The sequence below is a fragment of the Hemitrygon akajei genome, chromosome 15 (genome assembly GCF_048418815.1).
Source record: "Hemitrygon akajei chromosome 15, sHemAka1.3, whole genome shotgun sequence".
In the NCBI taxonomy this organism is placed as follows: Eukaryota; Metazoa; Chordata; class Chondrichthyes; order Myliobatiformes; family Dasyatidae; genus Hemitrygon; species Hemitrygon akajei.
The window spans coordinates 54,523,066-54,542,187 of record NC_133138.1 but is presented as its reverse complement, the minus strand read 5'-3'; the positions used below and the strand labels follow the sequence as shown (position 1 = coordinate 54,542,187).

The window sequence follows — 19,122 nt, the reverse complement described above, 5'->3', positions numbered from 1 at the left end:
TTGAACAGTATCTTTTGGTGGTGGGGGGGGGGGGAGAATGATAATTAAGTTTTGGGTTGAAGACTTGAATTAGCAATGCAGTTTCTCATGCATGGTTTAAATCCCAAACATTGACAGTTCCTTTCCCACCACAGATGCTGCTAGACCTGCTGAGCACCTACACCAGACAACTTTGTTGCTCCAGATTTCAGCATCTGCAGTCTCTTGGTGTCTCATGATTTTAGATGGCTTGAAAGGGTTGACATTGAGAAAGTGTTTCTCCTGGAGAGAGAACACAGGCTATGACACATTAAAAGGACTAAAACACGCACCCATTTCTAAACTGCAAAGGTTGTGCATTGTCTATCCTAGATAATCACTTGTCTAAAATATTCAATGATCAGATACATTTTTCTTTGGTAATGAGGGAATGATGTTGGAAGTGAAGTTGGTGCAGAAATTCAGATATGACATTATATGCCTGAGTAAGTCTGAGGGACCATATGGTTTATTGTTTTCTCTGTTCCCTTACATTGATTTTTTAACATTATAATTTCCATAACCAAGATAAATGTGAAACTGAAATCTGTGCTTTTCTTCAATGCCATTATCAGAGGAGAGTAACCCATATTTGAATTGTAGCTTCCTAGATCTTCCAGAGAAATATTGAGTTTGATGTGGATCATAGTAATTTTGTAGTTGAAAGAATCAGAATTTGAGTACTGTTTAGTATTCGCTTTGAAGTTGGTACTTAAACCTTAATGCTAACTCTACAAATCTTACTAAAATAGCACTGGACTCTCATGTATGTTGTAAGCCATTCACATAAATTGATAATGCTCTCATCTGTTTCAGGGAGTTAGCAACTTGCCTTATTTACTCAAAAACTAATAGAAAGCTGGACTATTATTAACAGTCAAATACTATGCAGTACTCCTTGTCCCAATTCCTATCCGAATTGAGCAATATGTACCGGGCTATATGAACTTCTGAGTGCAGCAAGCCCTGTAAATCTGTAAATAGGATAGTAGTGAAAACGAGATAATCTTTGATGCAATATTTTGCAAGCTCCATAACTAAATACAAAAAAACAAAATCAGGTTCTGCATTTCAAAACAAAAATTTGTAGTTTCATTGAATTATATTGTGAGATTCCAGTGACTATTATTAGTGTTATATACACCTATAAAACACAAGCTAATAACTATTTGCCTTATGGTTATAAAGGGCTGTTTTACATGTGTTAAACATGCACTACTTATGAATTTAAAAGCTCCAGTAATTTCAGGCAATGTTAAGTCTTGGAACAGCTTCATCTGTGTTCCCATGGTTGATAACTAAGAGTCATTGATTTGATGATGGATCTGTTATAGAGCTTTTGCTGAATGATGTTGCTATTACCATGAATGAATCCTTTATAAGTGGTGGCAACAGTGATAGGAGTAAAATTTGTTTTCCATGAGAAACTCCAATAAATTTTCACATTTTCAATTTGCATGCATGCAAAATTTAAGCAAAGTGCAATATATAGAAAGTTAATATGTCTCATGCATAAATGTTTTCAAATGCACTAGGGTAATTCCCTGCTCTATCTTCAACTAATTTATTGAAAGGAAACATGTTTTCTAGGTCTAAGTAGAAATTTGTCCCTGTTCATTAGCATGAAGCATGCAATCATTTTAACCTGCAGGACATTTTACCCAAATTCCACCAACATATCACAATGTCCACCAGGGGAACAAACAGACTGGACCATGTTGATACAACAGACAGGGAACTTACAACCCCATCCCACATGCTCATCTTGGCCATTCTGACCACATGTTATTCCAGCATATCGACTGCTGCTGACTGAGGAGGCTGAAGAGAGCTGGACTGTGCACCTCCATACTCACATCATTCTACAGATGTGCAGTAGAAAGCAACCCAACAAGCTTCATCACTGCATGATATGGAAACTGCACACAACCAAGAGGAAGGTTCTATAATTGGAAGTCAAAGCTGCCCAGTAAATCACTGGCACCAACCTACCCTCATCAAGGACACACATATATAAAAGGCCAGTAACATATTGAAGGACTCTGCTCATGGACTGTTTGTCCAACTCCCATCAGGGTGGAGGCTACATAGCATCCATGCCAGGATCAGCAAACTCAAAAACCCTTCAACTTCCCCAAGCAGTAAGGCTTTTCAATACCTCCAGTCAAAAATCCACCCCTCCACCAAACCCCCCCCCCCCACTACAACTTTATCATTTCATGTCAGCCACCTTATGTACAGGCACTCCTGTGCCTTCCGTCGCCTTATGGGCGTAAAATCAATCTATGGACGTAAGCTACCTTATATATTTATACTTGTTGCAGTTTTAAATTATTATTGTGTTCTTTAGCCTATTTGTTTATTTTTGTGCTGCATTGGAGTCAGAGTAACAATAATTTCATTCTCCTTTACACTTGTGTACTGGAAGTGACATTGGTCCAAGGTTACAATTGAGAGTTGCACCCTGTTCAGAAATTCTGAAATCCAGTTCAGTTGATATTAATAGGACTAAATTTTGGAAGCAGAGTATAATGCAAAGCCACTGTTGAACTGCACAGTTAGTATGTGTGACTGAGGACAAATATCTACCCTTCAAAATTTAATATATTTTGAATTGATATATTTAAGTTTCAATCTGGATTGTGTAGTTATAGCTCTAAAGTACACTTTTTAACAGAGTGAAGAGCAGCGCCCATGGAATATGAATTTAGCAAGTAAAATTTATTTAATGTAAGCTTACATTTATACTGGTTTAACCTTTCAGTTTTAAATTGCACTGATAAAAAGTAGCAAACATATTGCTGTAATGCTCCCAGGAAACTGGGTATCTGTCTAGAGCTGGTTAATAAATGACACATGCAAATTTGGAACTGATACTGACAAATAAGTATTTCAATTAAATTATTTTAAGATATTCTATTGTTAGAAGAGTTGAATTGTAGTTGTATGTAGGTGCTGATGAAAGCTACAGAAATCATATGTAGCTGTCCACAGCAAGAAGAACCTTGAAGTTGGGAGAGTCACAAGCAATGTACTGGTAAAAGGTTTACATTGGGTGCTGGATACTCTACTCTACAGTTGTAAGCTTGATTTCTGTAGACTGTGTTACCTGTCTTGGCAGAAGTGAAGATACCTCCTCATGCTGGAGAGGAAGTTGGAGTTGTTGTAAATTATGTAGGGATTAATTATGCAGAAAGGACAAAGAAAGGGGTTTTGCTGAAGGAATTTGAGCAGCTGGGACCTAGATTTTTTTTAAGTGTAGAGCTCCAAAGCTGGGGATCTCTGAATTGTTACCTGAGTCATGTGTACATTGGCAGAGGTAAATCAATTTGGAGAATTGCATGTGTGGCTTGTAGATTAGGTTAATAACCATTTAGATTCATGATTACAATGTGACAAGGATGATAAATGAAATATTCCTAGTTCTATAACTTCCAGTAGAATGGGATAAAGACAGCAGAGAGGAAAGATTCTGGCTCAGAAAATTGAGTAGCAGGATCAGATTATACGGAGAAAATAAGCAGCAAGGGGAACAGCTCATTGATGGCAATTGCATATTAGTCCCCATGCAGTAAGGTTTATGTGGGGCATGGTATTGACTAGGAAATTAAGAGGTGCATGCAGCAATTTACAATAATACAGCAAATATAGAGGTTTGTAATCTATCATAGCAGCAATCCAACAAAGTAGCAGAAGTGTAGAGGATGAATTGTTATGTGTTTTCCATTAAGTACATTAAGGCACTAGTGAAAGACTTGGAATTATTTTGGATCTAGTATTGTGTAAAGCAGAAGTATTAGAGGATGAGTTGCTTATTTAAAGTAAGAGTCTGGATCTAGTTAAGGTGACAATTATGAAGTGATGTACTTTGGGAGGACAAACCAGTGCAGGACACACACAGTGAATTGTAGGGCACTGAAGAGTGCAGTAGAACAGAGGGATATAGGAATACAGGTCCATAATTCCTTGTAAGTGGTGTCATTGATCAAAAAGATTTGTAAAGAGAGCATTCAGAAATTGGTCATCATAAATCAAAGTACTGAATCAGGAGATAGGATGTTGAAGTTGGTGAGGTCTCATTTGGAATATTGTGTGCAGTTCTGGTCATCTATCTATAGGAGAAATATCAGTAAGATTGAAGGAATACTGGGAAAATTTACAAGGATGTTGCTGGGTTGTGAAGACCTGTGTTATAGTGAAATATTGAATAGGTTAGAACTTTATTCACTGGATTTTAGGAGAATGAGATGAGATTTGATAGTGGTATACAAAATTCTGAGGTGTATGGATAGGGCAAATCCTAAAGGTTTTTTTCCAGTGAGATTGGGGGAGACTAGAATTAGAGGCTATGGATTGAGGGTAAAAAGTGAAATATTTAAGGGGAACCTGAGGGGGAACTTTTTCACTCAGAAGGTGGTGCGGGTGTGGAACGAGTTACCAATGGAAGTAGTAGATGCGGTTTCAATTGTAACATTGAAAAGAAATTTAGTTAATTACATGGATGGGCAGGGTATGGAGGGCTATGGTCCAGGTACTGGTCGATGGAATTAAGCAGCATGGGACAACGATGGGGCAAAGGTTTTGATTCTCTGCAGCAGTGTTCTGTGACTCAAGATGAATGTCATAATATGATAGATTTTTTAATAAAGATTGAGAGTGATTCAGTTTAATCTGAAATTAAAATAGAAAACCTGAATAAATCAAACTACAAAAGCAATACATATGGGCCGGTTATGATTGTTTGGAGACCACATAAACAGTTTTCATTAAGATGTATGACATTAATCTAGCAAAGACCCACTTTTTAAATTAATTTATACGTTGTGCATAAGCCATTTATCCCTTTTAAAGACAAAGAATAAACAACAAAAGAACTTAAAGAAAGTGCTTCATCAATGGAAAAGGCATATTTGAAAGCCAATCAAAATAGAGAAAATTTCAGAATTCGGTAGAGGTAGACCAACACATTGAGTTTGAAAATAAAAGAAGGCTAGTGAGGAAACATAGAACAGAATGTAAGTGTTACGTTGTGTAACTCCAAAACATAAAACTAATTACAAGAAAAAGATGGGAGTTGAGGAGAGTGAGTCTTAGCGGTGTATGCCATTCAAGCACTTTGTAAATATAACCATAATTAATTGTTTAAACAAACAAATAATAATTAATCAAGCTATATCCTTACATGATTACTCAAATACTACTGAAATATTAAATACAGAACACTGGTATATAAACTCCAACTCAATACAAGTATAGAATATATCTCAAGTTACCTACACAGTATACTATATAATGCAACTACTATATAGATAACCACAGCATAGTAAATTTTAAATTCTCCCATTCAAGGCTAAAGATTTAATCACTTTAGATTACCCTTACTTTCTTACTCTTGTGGGATAACATCTTTCCTGATGGGGTTGGGGGTGCGGGGTCACTCTGCTTGGCCAGGTGAGTCTTGTGGCTGGAAAGAAACTTGGTTTCTGGACCCTCCTCCAAGGTGGCTGCAGAATTGAGTTTGAGACTGTAGGAAGTGGTTCTGACAGCTTTAGGCATCCTTTCTTCTTGGCATGTTGGCATCCCAAACAGTGCAAGGCAAGCTTCCCTAGGTGATATGGATCATAATGTGTGAGTACAGTGTCTGACATCATTATTTCCTTTACCTTTTGGAAAGCCACCTCTCACTGTTTGGTCCATTGCCATTTCTTCCTGCTCTGCAGTAATGAGTTCAAGGAGTGGAACACAGTAGCTAGGTTTGGCAGGAACCTGTTACAGTAATTAGCAAATCCTAAAAAGGACCACAAATATCCACTTGCCTTGGGGCATCCACCACTGCTTGAATTTTCTCTGCAAGTTTATGTAATCCTTGAGAGTCAAATGTGTGACCACAGAAGGAAATGCTTGGTTTTAAGAATTCACACTTGTTGCATCGTACTCTGAGCTCATAATCTTCTATTTCTTTTAATGCTGTCTTGAAATTTTGAAGATGTTCCTTGTCATCCTTATTGGTAAAAATTATGTCATTCAGGTAACACTGAATGCCTGGGCAGCCTTGCAGTACCTGGTCCATAACTTGCTGCCGGAGTACAGGTGCAGATACTACTACAAATATAATCCTATTCTAGCAATAAAGCCCTTTGTGAGTGTTTATGGCAAGAAATACTTTGGACTCTTGTTCCATCTCCATCTGTCGGTAGCCTCAGCTAAGTCCACTTTGCTGAAGTGTTTCCTCCCAGAAGGGTTTGCAAAGATATCCTCTACCCTGGGTAGAGGGTATTGATCTGCTTTCATTACCGGGTTGATGATGACCTTAAAATTACCGTAGAGTCTGACAGACCTATTCTTCTTGGCTTCTGAGACCACTGCTGTTGCTCATAGGCTCAACTTAACCTTGGAGAGAATTCCTTCAGTGTCAATGTAATCTAGTTTACTGGCTACCTTATTACAAATGGTATAAGGAATGAGATGGGCTTTGCTTATGAAAACTGAAGCACTCTGCAATTAATGATGGTTTCAGTTCTAAATGTTCTTACATTTCACGATATCAGTAAAGCTCATGTTAGCTGGTTTAGTTGGAGCAGTCAAACTTCTAAGCGAACTGTATGCTTTTAAATGCACTCGGCAAAGCTGGCACTCACTTCTCATTGGCTATTTCATATGCTTCAAATTACTGCTCAATTTGTTCACTCTACCTGAGCCAGTTATCCATTGAGCAATCAAACACATCCATCTTTCCAATGTAGCCATTTCTACTTTTTAAATTTATAATTATCATCGTTGTTTATGAACCCGTGAATTTGTCTGTTTTCTGCCTTTTTTCTAAACTCGACAATTTCTGTCACTTTCTGAAGGAGTACATGCTGCGTTCTGTTTTTAATTACTTGACCGTTTCTCACTACACTTTTTTTTGCTTGAATGTCTTGCAGTGCTTCAAAAGGTAGGTAGTCATCGCAAGTTCATTTTAAAACTTACTTGTTGCCACTATTATGTTTTGTAACTTCAAACCATACAAATAATTGCAAGAAAAAGGCAGGAGCCTAGGAGAATGGGTCTTAGTTTCATTTTTACATTAAGCAAGACGAGTGCATAAGGTGAGGTGGCACAATGACATATGCCATACATGCACTTCATACATATAACCATAATGAATGATTTAAATGAAGAATGCTTAATTAAAGCATATATTTAAAATATTAATCAAACATTACTGAAATATTAAATACTGTAAGAGCTTCCACAGATACTGTATGCAGAGAGTCAAAATTATAAAAACTTACTGTCATTGCCCTAGAAATTATGAATGGCATAATTATATCGAGGAATAAAAAGAAGACTGAGAAATTAAAACAAAATAGACAGTATTTTCTGTCTTCACGAAGAAGATGCAAAAATGACAGGTGTGGAGAAAGTGAGAAACTGAAAAGAAATTAGTGTCACATTAGAATTGGAGAAATTAATGGAATTAAAGGGGATAAATCCTCATGATCTGATGTAGCTGGCAATGACAACAGTTGTTATCTTCAAAACTCTCATAAATTCTAGAATGTAGCATCACTATTTAAGAAATGACAGAGTGAGATGATGGAAAACGAACTAGTCATCTTGACAGCAATCACAGGGAAAGTGCTGGAATCTATTGGCAAGGGTGATTGGGCACTTGGAGTATTATTAACATCCACATGGATTTCTGAAAGGGAAATTGAGTTTGGCAAAGCTTCTGGATTTCATTGTGATTTCAGCTAGCTGAATAAGTGACAGAAAAACAGTTGATATGATGCATTTGGACATTTAGTAGGTATTTGATATGGTGCACACAGATTATTGTGCAATCTTAGAGCAAAAGACATTGAGCATAAAAATTTGGCATACATTTTGGATTAGTTCAAGGTGAAGAAACAGCTGATAAGAATAACTGGATTATTTCTTAGGTTGAGAAATTGGTGACGAGTGGCATGCTATGGGAGCCTGACTACTCACAATCTAACAGTAATTTGAATGAAGGGGTGAGGTGTATTAAGTGCAAATTTGCAAACAAAGCCAAACCTGACATCACTATGGGCTATTAGAAAGGTATTAGTAGACTAAATGAATGGCTAAGATAGGATATATGGAGAAAGAGACAAGGTCATGGAGTCTGGAGAAAGATTGAAAGGGGGTGGGACTTACAGACACCACCTCAGCAGTGAAGCATCAGCTGATAAATTTGAAAGTTTGAAAACTAATCCTGATTGTAATTGAATTACGAGCAGGCATCAGCATATCCATGTTTTTATTTCTGATTTTCTAGTCCTATGAGCGGTTTGAGACACAATCTAGTGCGAAGTGGGTGGCATGTGTGAGATAGGGCTGACCTGTATGTAGAAAGGTAATAAAGGACCCACTATGCTGTCAAATTTATAGTACAAGTTAGCAAGAAAAAATAAATGACAGCCTTCCTTACTGGAGGAAGATGCAGAATCATTATATCAGAAACATCTTGAAGCATAAGAATGAAATTTGAGAGAGTGACAAGAGCATAGCTGGGTACGGCATAAATGCAATGTTTATTTGCTGAGATTTAGAACCATTGGCTTTATTGTTCTGCAGCATTGTGAGTTGGTGGAAAGGTCACTCAGTGATGATGTCACTACACTTTCTGCAATATGAGCAGTGATTTTAGTTGATTGATGCTAGGTGTTTGTTCAAGTTTGTTGTCATTCATCTGTATACATGTATATTGCCAAATGAAACAATGTTCCTCCAGACACAACACATACAGTAATATTACAACAAATAAATTAACTAATAATAAAATATATTCCAGAAGATGGACATTTTGCATGAAGCGCATTTATGATACAAGTTAACAAGTAAACAGTATAGTGCAATTACTGCTTCATAAATGATGAGAACTGGATGATGGTTATGCAACTTTGCTGTATTGTTGTTACAGAAAGGCATCAGTGTATGAACAGCATATACACAATTCTGGGGGAACTCAGAAGGTCAGGCAAAATCTATTGGAAATGATTAAACAATTGGCATTTTAGGCCAAACCCCTTCATCAGGACTGGAATGGAAAGTGAAGTAGGTGGGGGGAGGGGAAGGAGGACAAGCTAGAAGGTGATAGGTGAAACAGGGGCACGGGGAAGGAGGGATGAATTAAGTTGCTGGGAGGTGATGGATAGAAAAGGCAAAGGGCTGGAGATGAAACCAGTTGATTGGAGAGGAGAGTGGATCATAGGAAAATGAGATGGAGGAGGGGAGATGATAAGCAGTGAGGAGAAGAGGTAAGAGGACTTTTGTGCGTATCAATGTATGAATGATATTGTATGTTAGAAGTTTATCTTCTCCAGCTTGGGGCTTCTCATTTTTTTTGTGCTATCCAGATGAACCTTGCCCATTCATAACTCCATAGAAGTGTGACAAAATGATTCCCAAGGTATTTAGTGACATTATTAGAGAGTGCAATGAAATTTGTAATTACTATGCTTTTCCCACTTGAAATGGTGTTGAAATACAGGGAGAAATACCTTTGTCAAGACTGCGCAGGAATATCTTTTCAGCATTCACCAGTTTTATCCATTGAAAGCAGCCATGCTAATAAGCTGCAGAAATGTATGCATGATTTCGTTTTTTGTAGCATGCACTTCTTTCAACAAGCCCATACCAATTAAATAACCTTGAGAAAATCTTCAGCCCAGGTATAATAGTGTTTTTATAAGCAGCTCATTTTAGGAGGCCATTGTAATCCACTATGATTGTTTTATGTGCATTTTGTTTTTATCGCCGTGACTAGCTTCAATAAGCAACAACCACTTATATTAAGTTTAAATTAGCAACATTATTATTTGCTGTAATGTTTTTAAAAACATTCTATTCTGAAGCAGAGAGAGCATACCTTGTTTTGTGAAACACATCTAATTTATTTCCCATCCTGGTTCTTGTCAAATATAATCAAACAGTCTTCTTGAAGTGACGAAATGTGATATATATCTGCCATCAGTCTCAGAACATTTATTTTTCATTAACAGTTAAATGCATACATGAAACATATTGGAAAGGGTTCACTGAGTTCTTTTTCTGGACTTGAATTTTACATTGATGAATTGATGCAATCAATGTGCCACATTCTGATGTTAGCAATCAGAAGGCAGGCAGAAAAGCATGTTGCAACAGTCTAACTGAGCAATACAAACTCTACCAAAGCAACGGTACCCTACTGGATATAGTACTGCCCATCTTAATCAGTACATAACCTAAACAAATTCAGTGCATAGTTCTGAGTTTGTTGACTTCTAATACAATTTATGAGCAAAGTTTATTTGTTAAATATACTGTTATAACACTGAGCAGAAACATATCTTTCAATTATAAATCTACAATAGAAAATGTATTTGGAATAAAAAAACATATTACAGTAGGTTCTAGTTAATGGGTCATCAGTTTATTTGGCACAACTCCTAAATAACAAAGACTAATTGAGAAATTGTTAATTGTTAATTTGCGACACCGTACTGCTTAATTGGAACAGTCAACTGTTGCCAAACAGTTTCTAACTAGCGTCACTGAACACTGGCCCATCCTTCTCCTCCGGCTCCAACACCCTGACCTTTTCCATCAACACAGGAGCACCGTAAGGACATGCACTTAGGCCCCTGCTCTGCTTACTTTACACCTATGACTCTGAAGTCAAGTACAGCTCCAAGTTTGCTGATGACACCAATGTAGTGGGCCGTATCAAAGGTGGTGATGCATCAGAAGGGAGATTGAAAATTTGGCTGTGTAATAACAACAGCCTCTCACTCAATGTCAATAAGACCAAGAAAACCAAAGGTCTGTGAACCAGTAATTATTGAAGATCTGTAACCTTAAATTCCTGGGTATCACTACCTCAGAAGACCTGTCCTGGACCCATCATATAAATATAATTGTGAACAAAACACAACAGCACTTCTACTTCCTCAGGAGTCTGTGGAAATTTGTCATGTCATTGAAATCCTTGGCAAATCTCTATAGGTGTGTGGAGGAAAATGTGTTAACTGGCTGCATTACAGCCTGATATGGGGACACCAATGCCTTTGAGTGGAAAATCCTACAAAACATAGTGGATTTGTCCTAGTACATCACAGGTAAAACCCTCCCAACCTCTAAGCTCATCTACATGAAATATTGCCGTAGAAACGTAGCATCCATAATCAAAGATCCTCAGCACCCATGTCATGCACTTTTCTCGCTGCTGCCATTGGCTAGAAGGTGCAGAAGGCTCAGAACTCACACTGCCAAGTTGAAGAATAGTTACTACCCATCAACCATCAGGGTCTTGAACAAAAAGGGATAACTAAACTCATTTAAGAACTCTTTTATTTTAGACCATAAGACATAGGAGCAGAATTAAACCATTTGGTCCATCGAGTCTGCTCCACCATTCAATCTTTGCTGATCTTTTTCCCTCATCAAACTCATTCCCTAGACTTCTCCCCATAACCTTTGATGCCATGGCCAATCAAGAACCTATCAGTCTCTGCTGTAAATATACCCAATGCCCTGATCTCCACAGCTGCCTGTGGTAACAAATCCCACAAATTCATCATCCTTTTGCTAAAGACATTTCTCTGCATCTCTGTTTTAAATGAATGCCCCTCTATCCTAAGGCTGTGTCCTCTTGTCCTGGACTCCCCCACCATGGGAAGCTTCCTTTCCACATCTACTCTATCTAGGCCTTTCAACATTCAAAATGCTTCAATGAGATCTCCACCCATCCTTCTAAATTTCAGTGAGTAGAGGCCCAGAGCCATCAAATTTTCCTCGTATGATAACCCTTGCATTCCTGGAATCATCTTTGTGAACCTCCCCTGAACTCTCTCCAATGTCAGCACATCTTTTCTAAGATAAGGAACCCAAAACTGTTCACGATAGTCAAAGTGAGGCTTCAGCAATGCCTTATAAAGCCTCAGCGTCACATCCCTGCTCTTATATTCTAGACCTCTTGAGATGAATACTAATATTGCATTTGCCTTCCTGCAAGTTAGCCTTTATGGTGTTCTGCACAAGGACTCCAGGTCCCTTTGCATCTCAGATTTTTGGATTTTCTCTCCATTTAAAAGATAGTCTGCACATTTATTTTTACTACCAAAGCGCCTGACCATCCATTTTCCAACATTGTATTTTATTTACCACTTTCTTGCCTATTATCCTAATCTGTCTAAGTCCTTCTGCTGCCGACCTGTTTCCTCAACACTACCTGCTCCTCCACCAGACTTTGTATCATCTGCAAACTTGGCAAAAAATCTATCTATTCCATCATCTAAATCATTGATATACAACATAAAAAAGTGGTCCCAACACCGACCCCTGCAGAACACCTTTTGTTGCAGGCAGTCAGTCAGAAGAGGGTCCTTTTATTCCCACTTGTTGTCTCCTATCAGCCAATGCTCTAATCATGCTAGTTACTTTCCTGTAATACCATGGGCTCTTATCTTGGTAAGCAGTCTTATGTGTGGTACCTTGTCAAGGGCCCTCTGAAAACCCAAATATACAACAACCACTGCATCCCCTTATCTATCCTACTTGTGGGGATATGTATGTACTCTGATAATAAATTTTGCTTTGACCTCTTGAATTTTAAATTTATTCTGTATTTTATTTTAACACAAAATTTGTCATTTGTAATCAGTTTGTCTTTTTTATACATTTTTAACTATTTCCATGAAACTTTGGCTAATTGGGTCAGTCATTTAATGTACCAGTCCAGTAGTGCCCCAGTTAACTGGAATCCACTCTTCAACAGGTTAGGAACTAAAAGAATTTGAAGTTATCAACAATCATTTTGAATGTTACAATGAAGATGAAGATTTGGAGAAATGCAATCATCGAAAACATTGTATGAAGGCAGTCCATTAGGTGACTATGGTGGCTATGCTGATTTTGTTCATTTATAGTCAATCAAAAGAACATTCCAGTGTACACTTGTCGAATTCCTCCATCGATAACTATTAGGATCTAATACACAGTTTATAGTACTGCAGCAGAATGGTAGTGTCGTAATTTGTTCTGTATTTTATTTAAGTACTTAATTTCTTACTCAGTTAAGTGACAGTTTATCTTTTCATGCCTTTTTAACGACTGCCATGAAGCGTCAGCCACAAGGGGCAGCCACAAATCTGGGCCAAAATGTTTAAGTACTGATATGTCCCAATTAGCTGGAATCCACTGTAGTTAATATTTATGACAGATATTACAGCTTTAAGAATGGTTTGTAAGCAGGATTTAAATATCTCCTTATCCGAGGAGAGCTGGGACTCAGTTCACAAATCGGTTAACTCAACCTCTCTTTGTGCTCACCATTGCCTCTTACAGTTTAAGATTGTTCATAGAGCCCATATGTCTAAATCTAAACTATCTCGATTCTACCCTGGCATTAGTCCGCTCTGTGATAAATGCAAGAGGGGCGTGGCCTCTCTCATCCACATGTACTGGTTCTGTCCTAGTTTGGAGAAATTCTGGAAAGATGTCTTCACTACATTATCGGGTATTCTGAATCAGCACCTAGAACCTAACCCCTTAATTGCTCTGTTCGGTTTTTGGGGCGAGACAGATTTATGTCTGGGTCTGACCAAATGCTGAATACTATCCTTTGCCTCTCTCCTGGCAAGACGCTTGATCCTCCTTAGATGGAGAGATGTTGCCCCGCCCACTCATGCACAATGGCTTAACGACATTATGGCCTGCTTGGACCTCGAAAAAATTCATTATTCAGTTCTTAATTCGGAACTAAAGTTCCATAAGGTCTGGGGACCTTTTATCGAGTACTTTCATAACCTTCCTCTTGACTAGGGTTTTTTTTCTTTTTTTTTCTTCTTTTCAGTCCCTTGCTTTCAGCTCCCTTTTGTTTTCTGGTAGTAGGCATTACTACCCTCTGTTACTAAGTGTATTCACAGTCTGGGAGTTTGACTGTCCAGACCTATACTCTTTATACTGTGTGGTGGTTGGTCTGGAGTTGTTGTTGTTTTTTTCTTGTGTTGTGGGGCTTGGGGAGGACACTAAGCTCACTTGTCTTTAATTTAGGTGCTTTTTTGTTAAATTCTCTTCCTTTGTAGCATATTGTTATTGTATGCTTAATCTTGCACTGTATTAATGCTCCCCATTGGGATTTGGGGTTTTTAATTTTGTAAAATGTTTTGAAAAACTAATAAAAAAAATAAAAAAAATTTAAAAAAAGAATGGTTTGTATAATTAATCATGACTAGTTGCTTATAGATGTGAGTCACAGACAACAGTTGGATACTTGCAGGAAGCCATTCAAGGATATCAGGAATATCAGGAATATCAGGATTTATTCTCAAACTCCAATCAGTTTTCATCTCAGACAACAGCCAGATGTGGGATGTTAAGGTTGGCTGTTCACCTGCTTTCAAAACTGACCATTGAGTCCATCCCAAGAGTGTTGAATCCCCTAGGAGAGGGTGATGTCTTTATTTATATGCCAGCAATGTCTGGCATATGAACTGCAACTCATTCATTCGAACAGGCTCACCAACCTTATGGAGAAAAATACATATTTTCCTTTATTTTCATTTTGTAATTAGTTATTGCTGCTTTAAAGTGTTTCAATTAAATTTATTCTCAATTGTATTTTACTGATTTAAAAATGTTTCCAGTAGTTTTTAATTGTCTCTATCAAATGCTCTTAAAATATTAATATACTAATATTATACTAATATATATATATACTTATAATATAAAATATTATATTGTTTACAGTTCTGGTCACCAAATTATAGGAAAGATGTCAACAAAATAGAGAGACTATAGAGAAGATTTACTAGAATGTTACCTGGGTTTCAGCACCTAAGTTACAGGGAAAGATTGAAGAAGTTAGGTCATTATTCTTTGGAGCGTAGAAGGTTGAGGGGGGGATTTGATAGAGGTATTTAACATTATGAGGGGGATAGATAGAGTTGACGTGGATAGGCTTTTTCCATTGAGAGTAGGGAAGATTCAAACAAGAGGGCATGTGTTGAGAGTTAGGGGGCAAAAGTTTAAGGGTAACACGAGGGGGAATTTCTTTACTCAGAGAGTGGTAGCTATGTGGAACGAGCTTCCAGTAGAAGAGGTAGAGGCAGGTTCCGTATTGTCATTTAAAGTAAAATTGGATAGGTATATGGACAGGAAAGGAATGGAGGGTTACGGACTGAGTGCGGGCCAGTGGGACTAGGTGAGAGTAAGCTTTCGGCATGGACTAGAAGGGCCGAGATGGCCTGTTTCTGTACTGTAATTGTTATATGGTTATATGGTTATATAAAGCTTTTGCAATCTTTGGCAGTTGGCATTCTATGAAATTACTGTCAGACCATTCCATGCAGAGACTGATCCCTATTGTTAGGATCCCTGATCCACCTTATGGAGGGTATATATCTAACCGAGCCCATCATACATGGGGGAAGGTGATGGTTGAATGGGGGAGAATGCAAGTCCTCTGTGCACTAAGTCTGGATCCAGCATGACCTAGTACTTATGAAATAGATCTGAATTTTCTGGATCTGAAATGGTCTATTATTAGCAGGCAAAGAATTTTTCAGATTCTTTCAAGAAATGTAATCAGATCTTTAGGTTGCATATTCTGGTATATTTATATGGAATTTTCAGGACCATTTTAATTTGACATTATAAACTAATAACTATACTTTTGGAATATAGATTTTCCTCCTGTGAGGCTACTGAATTTAGGGTCAATACATGTTTATTTTAGTTTAGTAATAATGAGAATTAAGTTCAACAGTTTTCACCTTGAAATTGGGCTCTCTTTATATGGCATGAATATAAAAATAATGCCTTTGTTGTTTTAATGTTCTTCAGAAGGAGGCTTCAGATACTACTAATTAAAAATAGTTACAGATTCTCTGTAAAAAGTAATCTATATAGTGTTCAAAGTAAATTTATCATCTAAGTACATAAATGTCACTACATACAACCCCGTGAGTAATTTACTTGCAGGCATACTCAATTAATCCTGAACAGAATAATAACCCTAGTACAATCAATGAAAGACCACACCAATTGGGCATTCAACCAGTGTGTACTTAAAAAAAGAAAGAAATAATACTAATACATTAATCAGCAATAAATACCAAGAACATGAGTTGAAGAGTCTTTGAAATTGAGTACTTGGTTGTGGGAACATTTCAGAGATGGGTTAAGTGAAGTTGTCTCTTTTGGTTCAAGAGCCTGATGGTTGAGGGGCAATAACTGCTCCAGAACCTGGTACAGTGAGTCCTGAAGCTCCTGCACCTTCTCCCTGATGGCAGTAGTGAAAAGAGAACATGAGCTGGGTGGTGGGGTTCCCTGATGATGGGAGCTGCACTCTTACAACAATGCTCTGTGTGGACGTGCTCAGTGGTGGGGAGGGCTTTATCCCTGATAGTCCATACCCTCTATTTTTTTGTGGGATTTTCCATTCAAGGGCATTAGTGTTTCCATGCCAGGCTGTGAAGCAGTCAGTCAATATACTCTCCACCACACATCACTGAAGTTTGTCAAAATTTTAGAAGTAATGCTGAATCTTCACAAACTCCTAAGGAAGTAGAGACAATGCTGTGCCTTCTTCATAATTGCTCGTAAGTGTTGGGCCCAGGACAGATCCTCTGCCATGATAACAGTGAGCAATGTAAAGTTGTTGATTCTCTCCACCTCTTATCCTCTGATGAGGACGGGTCATGGACCTGTGGTTTCCTCCTCCTGAAGTCAATAATCAGTTTCTTGGTCTTGCTAATTTTGAGTTAGAGGTTGTTGGGGCACCAGTTGACCAGATTTTCTATCTCCCTCCTATATGCCAATTTGTCATCATCTTTGATTCAGCGTACAACAGTGGTGTTGTCAGCAAGCTTGAATGTGGCATTGGAGCTGTGCTTAGCCATACAGTTGTAAGTGTAAAGTGAATAGAGCAGGGTGCTAAGCACACAACCTTAATGGAAATTGTGTAGAAGATGTTGTTGCCAATCCGGACTGACTGGGTCAGCAAGTAATAAAATCAAGTTGCACAACGAGATATTGAGGCCAAGGTCTTGAAGCTTATTGATTACTTTTGAGGGGATGATAGTATTGAATACCAAGCTGTGGTCGATAGAGAGAATACTTAATATAATACAATGGTTGCATTTCATAGTTTATTACAAGGACCCTATAAAACATGTAATTTGCAACAAACAATATTACATCTCAATCAAATATTTTTCCAAGATTATTTACACTTGTTTTGGCTCACTGAAAAGAAATTTATCCTGCAGTAAAAAGGCATCATGGATGCCAATGTGTATAATATACATGCATTTCCAGAGTCCGTTTAAACACATTGGCATGGTTAAAATCATTATTGAAAAAAACATGTGTAAAACAGAAAAATACATAAAACTTACTAGAAACTCCTGCACAGTATTAAAAGGAATACACTTTTTGATGGAGGAAGTTTGATGGTATTGCGTTCCCTGTCTGCAAAACCCTAAACTCAGAAGAAGATTTTATGCCCTATCCAATATAGGTATCTGTAGGTACCCACACTATAGGAAGGTTATACTGTAAAAATCTACTCTTCAAAGACTAGCTTACTTCCCTGTTTAGTCTCTGTTGTGAGATCTAGCTGCCATTACTCACTAACAAAGTTTTATTTAATGATACACATTAAAATTTACACAAGTAGCTCTTAACTCAGGTTAACACTTGCAGAGGATTTCTAATTTATAAAAGATTTTCGAATTATAAAAGATGTACAAACTACAAAGGAGTTCTAAACACAGGTACAATTCTTAGAACTAGAACATGCCAACAAGTTGTAGACCAATGAGTAGTCTGTCCCAGAAACTGAAGGGTTGAGGAATGAATCTGAGTTCTTCTTTATATAACCACATCTTTCTTCATTCGCCTTGTCATTCCTAACAATTCCCCCCACCCCAGTATGGTCTTTCAGACATTTATATGCTATTTCTTTTGGTGACTTCATCTGATATATTTTCCAGCTACCTTTGTTGGGGCAAAATAACTCATAAAGATGGTCTAAAAGCTTCTGTCTACAGAGATCCCAAACATCCATAATTAATGCTGTTTTGGGCTGACACTCTGAGAATGCAAACATCCGAATTTTCAAACATGTTTGATGTGCTTAGTGAAACAACCCTATTGTCTTGTGTTTGGCTAATGCATGCAAGAACTCTTGATCACATCACTTTGCAAAGCAGTTCTGCTGTGGGCTGCAGCCTCTATTCTGTAACATTGTTTGCAAAACTGTGCATCCAACTTCAACCTGATTACTGTTTGCAATTAATATTAAGAACTGGAGACTGGTTCATGTTTACAACAAAAAGGCTGAACCATGAATACTTGTAAAAGATTTAACTTTATCACCAACAACTCTGTCTGACTCTTTGGAAAGTTCATACTGCTGTGCACAAAAGCTGAGTTAAGCAGTAAGCCTTTTGGGCCCTGAAAAGTGAATATCCATCTCAAAAGTGGGGGAAAAAAGGTACAATTACAATTTTTTTTTAAATAGACAAATACTTGGATGGGAAAGGTTTTGAAGGGTATGGCCCAAACTCTAGCTATTGGAATTATATCTGACAGATCTCTTAGATTGCACAAGTTGGGTTGAAGTAACTGTTTTTGTGTTGTGTAACTCGTTGAATCTATAAATCATTTATATAATTGAATGTATTTGAATAATGGTCTCATGCTACTTAACATATGTTATTATAGCTAGGTGTATAAGTAGTTATTTCAGTTTAATTGTCAAAAGCACTGCGTAGTGGAAATGATTGACTTGAGTACCCATATTTTTTGTTTAATAAATAAGGTACAGCCTGTTTGTATAGAACTCTGCAATGGATTTGTATTGCTGACTTTTCTTTAAGTGACCTCAGGAGAAAAGGGAGGGGGGGGAAACAAATCATTTTCTCAGTGATAACTGATATCAGCAAAAGTGACCATAACAATCTTTTGGATTGTTATAAAGTCCTTGATCTTTAGGAGAGAAAGCTTGTCATTTTGTGGTCTGGTTTTTCCTTGACCCACATTAAATTGATTGACCCTTAACTTGGCACCAAAGTGGCCTAGAAATCAATTTTACTGCTATCTCTC

General features: G+C 37.5%; 1 protein-coding gene across 5 annotated transcripts in view; it reads left to right on the top strand.

Annotated features, from left to right (window-relative positions):
- unc5a (unc-5 netrin receptor A) overlaps positions 1 to 19,122 on the top strand; it is a 607,644-nt gene that overhangs the window by 334,305 nt on the left and 254,217 nt on the right. The gene's annotated exons all lie outside the window — the stretch shown is intronic.